General features: G+C 34.0%; 1 pseudogene; it reads right to left on the bottom strand.

The window, feature by feature from the left end:
- Positions 1–8,043: 8,043 nt before the first annotated feature.
- On the bottom strand, positions 8,044–8,154 carry LOC118058356 (small nucleolar RNA R71; annotated as a pseudogene).
- Positions 8,155–12,304: the final 4,150 nt, after the last annotated feature.

The raw sequence follows: 12,304 nt of genomic DNA, 5'->3' as shown, positions 1-12,304 counted from the left end.
TAATGAGAGTTTGTTTATGTGGATAGATTAATAGAAGTTGAATGATGAATGCCTTGCTTTGTGTAACTTGCAAACTATTTTTCTATTTTAACGCTTTGATTACTAAGGACTAGTAATAAGCTGATTGGGGGGGTGTGATTAGTATTTAAAAATGCATTTTTATCAAGGTTTTATATCGTCATTTTGCACTTGAAGTATCAATAACTCCTTAATTAGAACATGTTTTATAATAACAAGTCTGATAATATAAGATAACTTTAATTTATGGTAAATGCTCATTTTAAATGCAGGCATATCTCATAATTCAAATGATTGATTGATGTGATTAACTATTGAAAGTCAAAGGACAAAGAAAAGGCTAAGCTTAGAAAAGAGATGCTGATTCAATTCAAATTGGAACACTGTTAAGTCATTAGGTCATATCTGGAGCTGTAAATATTGGATTTTAGTTTGGTTTATATGGATAGAAAGCTAAGAAATAGGCCTACAATGTTCATGAATAGTGGAAGACCCAAATTTGCCATTTACAAATTCAAAGCTTGGCCACAAAAGAGAAGTCAGAATCTATCTTACAATTTAAGCCCAAACACTACTCAGAATTTTACCTGCATTTGGAGTTTTAGAAGGCAAAATAACGTCAAATTTGCTGGGTGGAAAGATAAGACAATTTTCAACAATTTTCATGAAGATGACCTGCTCTAATTTTGATGTTAGCAATGACATTTCATTCAGACAAAAGCTTGAGGGCTGTCCACCACGTCCACCAGAAGCACGACTCAGTATTTTAGACATATCTCGAGCTTTATTGATCCAAATGCTCTAATATTTCTTGAGTAGAAGGATAAGATGATTTCCAACAACGTTCATAAAGAACACTTTGCCAAATACTAATTGCATCAATGTCATTTCATCTAGCCAAAATGCTTGAGTGCTGTTGTCCACCAAGTCCACTAAATCAATAGTTGACCACTACATCAATAATCAATTACCAAATGAATAGTTCTAAATTTTAGCCTATAAAAGGAGCAATTTGCCATTCATTTTGACATCTTGGTTTTCATATCAATATCATGTTCTTGCTCTCTTTCTTTAATGCTTAAGTTTTGCTTTTATTAATATCTTGTTTATGATTTTCATTTCCTTTACTATACTTAGTTAACTTATATAATGTTTATGTTCTTATATTGTTTATTTATGTCTTTCTTCTTCATAATGTTTAGTTAAGTTTATCATGTCAAGGTGAAAAGGTTCACTAATGGTATTAAAATAAGTATAATATAAACTCAATATGGACTTAAAAGCTTATATTGAAGAAAAATTGATATTAAAATGTCTTATCTTTTTATCTTATCAATCCTTAATAGCTTGCTTGTTAAATGGTTAATCTAGATTTGTGTTGTATAACACTTGGTACATCAAATACTTGATCCTTTATAGTCTTCGGCCGACATCGTTATTATGAGAGGAACTTGATTTGTTGTCAATATAAGTTATCATCATGAATACCCGATAAAATTTATAAGTATGGTATTACGTAAATAGGATGATTAATACAATCATGTTGATAATTTATAAAGAGTTTATACTTATTTTTAATACTATTAGTGGATCCTCTAACCTTGACATTTGTTTTTATCATTGTTTAATCCTCACATTAATCTTACATCTTAAAGTCCTCTTTAACTCATCATCACCATCATCCTTTTTGTTGTTGTTGTTGTTGTAGTTCAACCCTGGTCTTGCCGGGTTATTTATTACTTTGACACTCCTGCACTTGGGATAAAACATCAAACTCTTTGATCGTGTCATTCGCTGTAGATAACACTATTTTGGTAGCGAACACTAGTTCATTGCAAACAACGTAATTTCAGCAGCGAACTCTAATTTGCTGCAGGCAACACAATTGCAACAATGGACATTAGTTCACTACAGACAACATAATTTTGGCAGCAAACGCTGATTCATTGCAGATAACACCATTTCAACAACAAATGCTGATTCACTGTAGATAAACACTGAAAACCCAAAAAAAAGAGAGAAGTAAAGTCGAAATGACTGCACCATTGTTGCCAATTTCTGAATCAACTGTGACATAGGTTTTGGATGTTGATTTCTGAATCAACAGCAACACATTTGGCTGCTAATTTCTGAATCGGGGCAGCGATGCACTTTTGTTGTCGAATTCTGAATCAACAGTGGCATAGTTGGCTGCCGATTCAGAAATCGGCAGCTACACAGTTTTTGGCTGTTGATTCAGTAGTGACACTGTTTTTGGCTGTCGATTTTTGAATTGGCAGTGACATAGTTTTTAGCTGCCAATTTTTGATTCGACAACAATACAGTTGGTTGTTGATTTTTGAATCAATAGCGACATAGTTTTTATTGTCAATTTTTGAATCGACATTGATAGTGTAAAACCTAACAAAAATTAGAGTTAGACTGGCCTATCCTAGGGGAGAATGGGAATAGAAACCAGCCCAAGATAACCCAAAAAAGGGATGAGAACAACCTTATTCAGCCCTCTAAACACCCCTTTGCATTTAAGATGGGTAAAAATGCAACAAGGAGAGATGAAAGGGCACTTTTTCCAAAACAGGTTGCATGCTCTTGCTTTCTTCATCTCCCCAAGATCTAGCTATAACTCTGCTAGGAACAACCCTCTCTCCCAAAGAGAAGATTAAAACTGACCAGCTGCATGCAGATCTCCTAGGGTGTTGTGTGAGAAGAGAGCTAAAGGGGAGGAGAAGCAATCGAAAACATGGTGGAAGTTGAAGCCTAGACCTTCCTTTAGAATCGGGAGCAGCCATGACTGCATCACACACATCCCTCTTTCAAGCAGAAAACCGAACCTAACCAGCTTGCATGCCACTTTCCCTGAGTGTGGAGTGAGAGGTGAGTAAGGAGAAGTCGAGAAAACCAAAAACCTAGGAGAAAGAGGAGCTTAGGGTAGGGTGGAAACAACCAGCAGAGGAAGAAGAGCTTAAATTGGAGACTTCAAAGAAGAACCATACCACAAAGTCCTGCTCAAAAACTATCTAAAAACATTAAGACCAATATCCTTTTTTTGGCTGGTTGTTACCCAAAATTTTAGACAAAAGGAAAGAGAAGAAAACTTAAAAATGGAAGGGGTGGTGTTCTTACACCTTAACTCAAGGAATCTTGACAAAATGGATAGACATATGTAGAACAAAAGATGAATGAATACATGCACAGACCCTTACTTAAGAAACATGAACGCTTTTGAATGCATGAACCTAAGGGAGGGCCAACCATGGTGAGGGCTGGACAAAATATGAATTATAGTGTAAAATGCATGGATTATGATCTTGTAAGACTTCAAGGAACATTTTTGAATAAAAAACATAATCATACTTGTGTTGATGATGTAAATTTTACATATTTGATTGATGAAATTATATGGAAAGGTGATGAAATGATGTTAAGTGCAAATTGTGTTATTAATAAACCTTGAAAGCATGCTGCAGCTAAAACAGGAACCACACCATATAATGCTTCAATTTTGTTTATTTGATGAACGAACATGTGTAATTATAAATCAAAAGAATGAATTGTGAATTGTGATTGTGATTATACTGGTTAGAAATATGATGATTTGCATGTGTAGCTAAATGTATTGGGCAGCAATGTCTGGTCATAAGGATTAAGGGAACAATGAGAGAATTTGTCGTGATGAACACCTTAAGAGAATTAAGTTAGTGATATAAAATGAACACTTGTGAATTATGAAATTTCTAGTGGTGGTGTTGATGTATTACCACAATGTAAGTGAAAACATGGAATGAATGAATTTAGAAAACCTTCCTTAATGAAGTTGTGTAGTCCACAACAAACTAGTGTTCGCTGCCGCAAATTGTGTTGTCAACAACACTAGTGTTCGTTGTCGAAGTTCTGTTGTTTGCAGTAAACTAGTGTTCGTTGCTGAATTGTGCTGTCTAAAGTGAATCAGTGTTTGCTACCAAATTGTGTTGTCTGAACCGAATCAGTGTTCCCTGTCAAATTGTGTTGTGTGCAGCGAATTAGTTGTTCTATCGAATAGTAGTACTAGCAGCGGAACAATTTTGCTGCCAAATTATGGTGTCTTGACGAATCAGTTTGCTAACGATTTTATGTTTCATCAAATCAATTCACTGATGAGTTTATGTTGCAATGAACTAGTTCGCTGACGAGTCAGTGCTTCAGTGAATGAGTTTGCTGACGAGTTGTGTTATAATGAATTAGCTCGCTGATGAATTTGTGTTTTGGCAAATCAATTTTGTTGACGAGTCCGTGTCATCAGTTTTGTTGACAACTTGCATGTCACCAGCGAATCAGGTTCACTGCCGAATTCTGCGTCACTAGTGAAGCAGTTTTGCTGTTGATTTTCTGCGACAGACTCCCATGTCAGAAATCATGTAAATGCTTATAATGATCTCATTGTATGATTATGTAATATGTGGAACACTCGACTATGAACATGTGTATTTTTAGAAAATGTATGGTGATGAGTTATGTGATTATCAAATACAAATGTGATGATTATGATCATTGATGTGTTAGGTGGTGCAATCGGGATTGGATCATCGATTAGGCAAGCACACCCTATTGAAGGAATAAGTAGGTGATTTCCACCGCCTTCTAGCATAATGTTAGCTTCTGAAGTGAATTTATTATGAAGGATATATTGTTGTGACATATCAAATGCTAAACTGTCACAAATGGTTGTATAAGTATTATAAATGATCTACTGTTGTATTATATTGAATGTTAATTGTCATGAATGATTGTATGAGTATTACAAAGGATCTATCATTGTATTATGTTGAAGGTTTTTTGTCATGAATGTTTATATGAGTATTGCGAATGTTCTATTATTGTGCTATACATAGTGATAAATTATTATGAATGTTTATGAGTATTATGAGGGATGTATTATTGTATGGTATTGAACATTAACTGTCATGAATTATTGGATGAGTAATACAAAGGGTCTATTGTTGTGTTATATTGAATTCTAAACTATCATGAATGGTTGTATGAGTATTACAAAGGATCTATCGTTGTATTATACTAAATGTTAATTGTCATGAATGGTTGTACGAGTATTACGAAGAATCTACCGTTGTATTATACTAAAGGTTAATTGTCACGAATGGTTGTATGAGTATTTCAAAGGATCTACTGTTGCATTATACTAAATGTTAATTGTTACAAATGGTTGTGTGAGAATTATAAAGGATCTATCATTGTATTATGTTGAAGGTTATTTGTCATAAATGTTTATATGAGTATTGCGAAGGTTCTATTATTGTGCTATACATAGTGATAAATTATTATGAATGTTTATGAGTATTATGAGGGATGTATTGTTGTATGGTATTGAACATTAACTATCATGAATTGTTGGATGAGTAATATGAAGGGTCTACTGTTGTATTATATTAAATGCTAAACTGTTATGAAATGTTTATTTGTGTATTAAAAAGGATTTATTATCGTGTTTATTGAACATTAAATTATTACGGAATGTCCGTACGAGTATTGATTAGTACTTAAAAGTGCATTCTCATTAAGGTTTTATATCATCGTATTGCACTAAAGTATCATTAAATTCCCTAACTACAACATGTTTTATAATAAGTCTGATAATATAATATATCTTTAATTTATGGTAAATGTTTATTTTGAATGCAGGTATATCTCACAATTCAAAGGATTTATTGATGTGATTAACTATTGAAAGTGAAGAGACAAAAAGAGGACTAGGCTAAGAGAAGAGATGCTGGTTCAATTCCAAACTCGAACACCATTCGGTTATTGGATCATAACTGGAGTTGTAGAACTCGGATTTAGGTCTAATTTATATGAATCGAAAAGCTAAGACATAGACCTACAACTTTCATGAAGAGTCCAAGACTCAAATCTGCCGTTTTCAAGTTCAAATCTTAGGAACAACGGAGAAGTCGGAACCTGTCCTGCAGCTCGGACACTGTTCGGTTTTCAGCTCATATCTTGAGTTTTAGAAGTCCAAATGAGCTCTGGTTTTTTTTGTTGGAAAGCTAAGACAATTGCCCACAGCTTTGATGGAACAAAAGGCTCTAATTCTGATGTTAGCAATGATGTTTTGACCAGCCAACAATATCAAAAACAGCAGCCAACAATATCAAAAACCAGCAACCGAACCAGCCAACAATATCAAGAACCAGCAGCCAACAATGTCAAGAACCAGCCACAAAATCAATGGATGGCCACCAATCAATAGTTCTAATTTTTAGCCTATAAAAGGAGGCATTTGCCATGTATTTAGATATATTATTTTTTCAGATCAAAATCATCTTCTTGCTTTCTCTCTTTGTAATGTTCAAGTTTTCTTTCAAGCTATATTAATATCTTGTTTATGCTTTTTCATTTCCTTTCCTATACTTAGTTAACTTATATCATGTTTATGTTCTTATATTGTTTATTTATGTTTTTCTTCTTCATTATGTTTAGCTAAGTTAATTATGTCAAGGTGAAAAGGTTTCCCTAGTGGTGTTAGAATAGATATAATATAAACTCAACATGGACTTTAATGTTTATATCCAAGAAAGATTGTTATTAACATGTTTTATCTTTTTATCTTACTAATTCTTAATACCTTGCTTAATGGTTAATCTAGATTTGTGTTGTATAACACTTGGTACATCAAATGCTTGATCCTTCATAGTTTTCGGCCGACATCATTATTATGATAGGAACTTGATTTGTTGTTAACATAAGCTAGCAACATGAATGCCTGATGATATTTATAAGTATGGTGTTACCTAGATAAGATAATTAATATGATCATGTTAACAATTTATAATGAGCTAATAACGATAAATCATCCGATTGGAACCTCCTTTGTGTGTGGTTTCCAGTTGAGTAATAAAAAGAGTTTATATTATATTTATTTGAAATACCATTAGTGCATCCTCTAACCTTGACATTTGTTTTATTATTGTTTAATCCTTACATCAACTTTACCTCTCAAAGCTCTCTTTATTATTACTACTACTATTATTATTATTTACATTCTTGTTATATTATATGTACGTTAAGTATGCTCTGTGTTTGATCAAGGATCCTGACATTATTGGTCTTGCCTTGTTCATTCGCATCAGAAATCTGTTTATATTATATAATATATCGCTTTAATATTTTCATAAACTCAGTATATAGGCTGGAAACCTATGACCCGATCTTTTAGATCATTCTCAGGTATAACAACGCCACGTACTGAGTATTATTATTATTACTCTTAATATTACTATTACTATTGTTGTTATTACTGTTGTTGTTATCATGTTGTTATTTATAAATTATACAATTAACCTCCATGTGGTTCGACCCCGGTCTTGCCGGGTTATTTATTACTTCGACACTCCTGCACTTGGGAGAAGACATCAATCTTTTGGTCGTGTCAAGTTTTTGGCGCCGTTGCCGGGGAAGGTAAGTATTGTATAAATTATATATTTCTTTTATTTTCTTTTGTTTTTACTTTTATTTGTTTTTCTAATTTTTGTTCTTTTTCTTTTCTTTTCTTTGCACTTGCATGAGAGTTTGGACACGTACATTAAGTGGTAGACTTTCTAGGAAATCCTCATTTTCTTTAGAAAACATGGCCGAAGAAGATAACCAGTCAATTCATAATGAGAATAATGAGAATAATCGTGCGAGAACACTTAAAGATCACATGAATCCAATAAGAACAAGTGCACCATCATGTATTGTTTTTCCTCCTGATGCGTCTCATTTTAATTTTAAGCCAGGTATTATTCAACTTTTACCCACTTTTCATGGCTTAGAATTAGAAAATCCATACTTGCATTTAAGAGAATTTGAAGAAGTTTGTAACACCTATAATGACTTAAATTGTAGCATGAACACCATCAGATTAAAGCTTTTTCCTTTTTCATTAAAAGATAAAGCTAAAACATGGCTACAAAATATTAGGTCAGGATCCATTCGTGCTTGGGATGAAATGCAACAACAGTTTTTAAAGAAGTTTTTCCCTTCTCATAGAACAAACTCTTTCAAAAGACAAATCACCACTTTCACTCAAAAACCAGGAGAAACATTTTACAAGTGTTGGGATAGATATAAAGACTTGCTTAATACCTGTCCTCATCATGGTTTTGAAACATGGAGATTGGTTTCACAATTTTATGAAGGGTTAACACCTAAAGATAGGCAAATGGTGGAATTGATGTGCAATGGAACTTTTGAAGATAAAAACCCTGATGAAGCAATGGAGTACCTAGACTTGTTAGCTGAAAATGCTCAAAATTGCGACACCACAGGCACGTGTGAGGCACCAGGTAAAACTCAACCTCATACATCTAATGGAGGCATGTACAACCTTAGGGAAGATCATGACCTCCAAGCCAAATTTACATCTTTAGCTAAAAAAGTTGAGGCACTAGAATTAAAAAAGAGTGGCCAGTTAAAATATGTTCAAGAAATTGTGTGTCAAATTTATGAAACTAATGAACACTCAACCAATGATTGTCCAACTTTGCCTTCTTTTAAGGAATGTCTCCATGAACAAGCCAATGCTTTAAATAGTTTTCAAAGGCCAAGTAATAACCCATACTCACAAACATACAACCCTGGTTGGAGAAATCACCCAAATTTCAGTTGGAAGAATGGTAACAATAATGCACAAACTTCACAGCCACCATTTCAAGCACACCATAATTTTCAAAATTCTCATGGATATGCACCTCGTTATGTTCCCCCTCCTAGAAGAAATCTTGAGGAAACACTGTATACATTCATTGAAAAGCAAGAGACAATCAACACTCAAAATGCTCAAACCATGGCAGATCTAAAAGATACTCTTGCAAAGTTCACATCTGCTCTTAGTTTTCAGGAGAAAGGTAAGTTTCCATCTCAACCCCAACAAAATCCCAAAGGGCAATACAATTCAAGTGCAAGTGGTTCCGGAAACCAACATATGGATCAAGTCAAATCAGTCACTACTCTCCGCAGTGGTAAGGTTATTGAAAAACCCACTCTTGAACCTTGTGAGAAAGATGAAGAGTCTATCTCTGAGGGTAAGGAAGGGGTTGAACCTGAACATTGCAAAGAAAAGGCTGATTCACCGCCAGCACTTCCATTTCCTCATGCCATGACCAAACAAAGGAAAGTCAATCATAATTCTGATATCTTTGAGACTTTCAAACAGGTAAAGATCAATATACCTTTGTTAGATGCTATTAAACAGGTACCGTCTTATGCTAAATTTTTGAAAGATCTGTGCACTGTGAAAAGAAAACTGAATGTGAAAAAGAAAGCCTTTTTAGCCGAACAAGTAAGTGTCATTCTTCAAAATGATAATGCTTTGAAATATAAAGACCCTGGTTGTCCTACAATTTCTTGCTTTATTGGAGAACATAAAATTGACAGAGCTTTACTTGATCTTGGAGCTAGTGTGAATTTACTTCCATATTCGGTTTTTCAAAGTCTCAATCTAGGTGAGTTGAAACCTACTTCTGTAACTCTTTTACTTGCTGATAGATCTGTAAAAGTGCCTAGAGGAATAGTTGAAGATGTGTTAGTACAAGTTGATAAATTCATCTTTCCTGTGGATTTTATTGTGTTGGATACACAACCTGTTGAAGCATGCAATCCAATTCCTGTTATTTTAGGACGTCCATTTCTTGCAACTTCTAATGCATTAATTAATTGTAGGAATGGAGTGATGAAGTTATCTTTTGGAAACATGACATTGAAGATGAATGTTTTTAACATTTACAAGCAACCCGGAGATGATAATGATTTACAGGAAGTAGATTTTATTGAAAAATTAATCTATGATCAATTTGAAAATTCTTCCAGTGAAACTGAGTTTAATGAATCTGAAGATTTGCAAATGGTTTATTTTCAGGAAAAGTCAAAGGCAAATAGTTGGAGACCGAAAATTGAGGAATTGCCACCACGATCAATTGAGTCCATACCTTCAAGTGTTCAACCACCAAAACCCGATTTGAAGCCATTACCATTTAATCTCAAATACTCATTTTTGGGAGAAAATGAAACTTTTCCGGTAATAATTTCCTCCAAACTTAATGTTCATCAAGAAGGTAAGTTATTACAGACTCTGAAAATGCACAAAAATGCATTAGGATGGACCATAGCTGACATAAAAGGAATTAGCCCTTTGATTTGCACACACAAGATTTATTTGGAGGAACATGCTAAACCATCTAGAGAAATGCAACGAAGGCTTAATCCTAATATGAAAGAAGTAGTGAAAAATGAAGTCATTAAGCTTCTAGATAATGGAATCATTTATCCTATTTCTTACAGCAAATGGGTAAGTCCTACCCAAGTTGTACCCAAACAGTCTGGAGTTACTGTGATAACAAATGAGAAGAATGAGTTAATTCCAACTAGGACTATTACTGGTTGGCGCATGTGCATTGACTATAGGAAACTTAATTCAATGACTAGAAAAGATCATTTTCCTTTACCTTTCATGGATCAAATCCTAGAAAGAGTTGCAGGTCATGAATTTTATTGTTTCCTAGATGGCTATTCAGGTTACAATTAAATTGAAATTGCATTTGAAGATCAAGAGAAAACTACTTTCACATGTCCATTTGGTACGTTTGCATATCGAAGGATGCCTTTTGGATTATGTAATGCACCAGCCACGTTTCAAAGATGCATGCTTAGCATATTCAGTGATATGGTTGAACGTTTTCTTGAAATTTTTATGGATGACTTTTCTGTTTTTGGTGATTCATTTGATGATTGTTTAAATAACTTGGAAAAGGTTTTGAACAGGTGTGAAGAGAAGAATCTTGTGCTGAATTGGGAAAAATGTCATTTTATGGTAACAAATGGTATTGTTCTTGGTCACATTGTTGCATCAATAGGAATTGAGGTTGACAAATCTAAAATCGAGTTAATTGCCAACTTACCAGCACCAAAATCTATTAAAAATGTTAGATCATTCTTAGGACATGCTGGTTTTTATAGAAGGTTCATCAAAGATTTTAGTGTAATATCTAAGCCATTATGTAACCTTCTAACAAAGGATAATGTTTTTGAATGGACTGAACATTGTGAAGAAGCCTTTGTTAAACTTAAAAGCTTGCTTACTTCTGCTCCTATTATTCAACCTCCTGATTGGTCATTACCTTTTGAAATAATGTGTGATGCTAGTGATTATGCCGTGGGTGCTGTTTTAGGACAAAGAAAAGACAAGAAACCTTATGTGATTTACTATGCAAGTAAAACTTTAAATAGTGCTCAAATGAATTACACTACCACTGAAAAGGAATTACTTGCAGTAGTATTTGCATGTGAAAAATTCAGATCTTATCTTGTTGGCTCACTCGTTATTGTTTTTAGCGATCATGCAGCGTTGAAATATCTTCTTTCTAAGAAGGATTCTAAGGCTAGATTGGTGCGGTGGATTTTGTTACTTCAAGAATTCGATATCACAATCAAGGATAAGAAAGGCACCGAAAATGTTGTCGCGGATCATTTGTCAAGATTGACAACTGATTCAAGATCTGACATCACACCAATTAATGACTACTTTCCTGATGAATCTTTACTTTCCGTCTCTATAATGCCTTGGTTTGCTAATATTGTTAATTTTCTTGTTTCAGGACATTTGCCAGCTCATTGGAGTACTCAAGACAAAAGAAAGTTCTTGAACGAAGTGAAGAACTTTTATTGGAATGACCCTTACTTATTCAAATATTGTCCTGATCAAATATTTCGAAGATGCATTCCCGACAATGAGGTAAGTAGTGTTATTAAATTTTGTCATTCTGAGGCCTGTGGGGGTCATTTCTCATCAAGAAAGACAACTGCAAAAATCTTACAATGTGGATTTTATTGGCCCACCATGTTTAAAGATACGCATGCATTCTGCAAAACTTGTGAAAACTGTCAAAAGTTAGGATCTATTTCAAAACGTCACATGATGCCTTTAAATACTATTCTTGTCATTGAAATCTTTGACTGTTGGGGTATAGATTTTATGGGTCCATTTCCTCCATCATTTGGTTTTGTTTACATATTAGTCGCAGTAGACTATGTTTCAAAATGGATAGAGGCAATTCCAAGTCGTAATAATGATCATAAAACAGTGATCAAGTTTTTAAAAGAAAATATTTTGAGTCGATTTGGAATCCCTCGGGCCATGCTAAGTGATGGTGGAACACATTTCTGTAACAAGCCATTTGAGTCTTTAATGAAGAAATATGGAATTACACACAAAGTTACCACCCCTTATCACCCCCAGACAAATGGACAAGTAGAACTT

The sequence above is a fragment of the Populus alba genome, chromosome 11 (genome assembly GCF_005239225.2).
Source record: "Populus alba chromosome 11, ASM523922v2, whole genome shotgun sequence".
Taxonomy (NCBI): Eukaryota; Viridiplantae; Streptophyta; class Magnoliopsida; order Malpighiales; family Salicaceae; genus Populus; species Populus alba.
The sequence above is the reverse complement of the archived record's forward strand: the minus strand, read 5'-3'. Positions and strand labels throughout refer to the sequence as shown.